The sequence below is a fragment of the Osmia lignaria genome, unplaced genomic scaffold (assembly GCF_051020975.1).
Source record: "Osmia lignaria lignaria isolate PbOS001 unplaced genomic scaffold, iyOsmLign1 scaffold0001, whole genome shotgun sequence".
Taxonomy (NCBI): Eukaryota; Metazoa; Arthropoda; class Insecta; order Hymenoptera; family Megachilidae; genus Osmia; species Osmia lignaria.
Genome location: NW_027478158.1, coordinates 31772501 through 31775000, shown reverse-complemented (window position 1 = coordinate 31775000; position 2500 = coordinate 31772501).

Sequence of the window (2500 nt, the reverse complement as noted above, 5' to 3'; positions counted from 1 at the left end):
CGCTGGGACTTTGAAATATTTCGGAGCGCACCTAAAGTTCGTTATTTTGGCTAAACGGAGCGAAAATCTGCATTTATACCATCACGGACGTTAGTTCAATAGCGTTTAACGATCGATCCACGGTACAGAATGCAAAAATATGATTGTTAAAATTTTCGACTAATCGGTTCTAAGAGGCGAAGCAATACGCCGCTGGGACTTTGAAATATTTCGGAGCGCACCTAAAGTTCGTTATTTTGGCTAAACGGAGCGAAAATCTGCATTTATACCATCACGGACGTTAGTTCAATAGCGTTTAACGATCGATCCACGGTACAGAATGCAAAAATATGATTGTTAAAATTTTCGACTAATCGGTTCTAAGAGGCGAAGCAATACGCCGCTGGGACTTTGAAATATTTCGGAGCGCACCTAAAGTTCGTTATTTTGGCTAAACGGAGCGAAAATCTGCATTTATACCATCACGGACGTTAGTTCAATAGCGTTTAACGATCGATCCACGGTACAGAATGCAAAAATATGATTGTTAAAATTTTCGACTAATCGGTTCTAAGAGGCGAAGCAATACGCCGCTGGGACTTTGAAATATTTCGGAGCGCACCTAAAGTTCGTTATTTTGGCTAAACGGAGCGAAAATCTGCATTTATACCATCACGGACGTTAGTTTAATAGCGTTTAACGATCGATCCACGGTACAGAATGCAAAAATATGATTGTTAAAATTTTCGACTAATCGGTTCTAAGAGGCGAAGCAATACGCCGCTGGGACTTTGAAATATTTCGGAGCGCACCTAAAGTTCGTTATTTTGGCTAAACGGAGCGAAAATCTGCATTTATACCATCACGGACGTTAGTTTAATAGCGTTTAACGATGGATCCACGGTACAGAATGCAAAAATATGATTGTTAAAATTTTCGACTAATCGGTTCTAAGAGGCGAAGCAATACGCCGCTGGGACTTTGAAATATTTCGGAGCGCACCTAAAGTTCGTTATTTTGGCTAAACGGAGCGAAAATCTGCATTTATACCATCACGGACGTTAGTTCAATAGCGTTTAACGATCGATCCACGGTACAGAATGCAAAAATATGATTGTTAAAATTTTCGACTAATCGGTTCTAAGAGGCGAAGCAATACGCCGCTGGGACTTTGAAATATTTCGGAGCGCACCTAAAGTTCGTTATTTTGGCTAAACGGAGCGAAAATCTGCATTTATACCATCACGGACGTTAGTTTAATAGCGTTTAACGATCGATCCACGGTACAGAATGCAAAAATATGATTGTTAAAATTTTCGACTAATCGGTTCTAAGAGGCGAAGCAATACGCCGCTGGGACTTTGAAATATTTCGGAGCGCACCTAAAGTTCGTTATTTTGGCTAAACGGAGCGAAAATCTGCATTTATACCATCACGGACGTTAGTTTAATAGCGTTTAACGATCGATCCACGGTACAGAATGCAAAAATATGATTGTTAAAATTTTCGACTAATCGGTTCTAAGAGGCGAAGCAATACGCCGCTGGGACTTTGAAATATTTCGGAGCGCACCTAAAGTTCGTTATTTTGGCTAAACGGAGCGAAAATCTGCATTTATACCATCACGGACGTTAGTTTAATAGCGTTTAACGATGGATCCACGGTACAGAATGCAAAAATATGATTGTTAAAATTTTCGACTAATCGGTTCTAAGAGGCGAAGCAATACGCCGCTGGGACTTTGAAATATTTCGGAGCGCACCTAAAGTTCGTTATTTTGGCTAAACGGAGCGAAAATCTGCATTTATACCATCACGGACGTTAGTTCAATAGCGTTTAACGATCGATCCACGGTACAGAATGCAAAAATATGATTGTTAAAATTTTCGACTAATCGGTTCTAAGAGGCGAAGCAATACGCCGCTGGGACTTTGAAATATTTCGGAGCGCACCTAAAGTTCGTTATTTTGGCTAAACGGAGCGAAAATCTGCATTTATACCATCACGGACGTTAGTTTAATAGCGTTTAACGATGGATCCACGGTACAGAATGCAAAAATATGATTGTTAAAATTTTCGACTAATCGGTTCTAAGAGGCGAAGCAATACGCCGCTGGGACTTTGAAATATTTCGGAGCGCACCTAAAGTTCGTTATTTTGGCTAAACGGAGCGAAAATCTGCATTTATACCATCACGGACGTTAGTTTAATAGCGTTTAACGATCGATCCACGGTACAGAATGCAAAAATATGATTGTTAAAATTTTCGACTTATCGGTTCTGGATCACTGAAAAATCAAAAAAAATTATTAATTTTGATTAATTAAATTACATATGTAGTTTTATATTGTTATAGTCTCGTATTTGTTAATGTTTTGTCGTAAGAAAATGCAAAAATATCGTTTTAATGTTTTCGTCTCATCGGTTCTGGATCGCTGAAAAATCAAAAAAAAATATTAATTTTGATTAATTAAATTACAAATGGAGTTTTATATTGCTATAGTCGCTTATTTGTTAATGT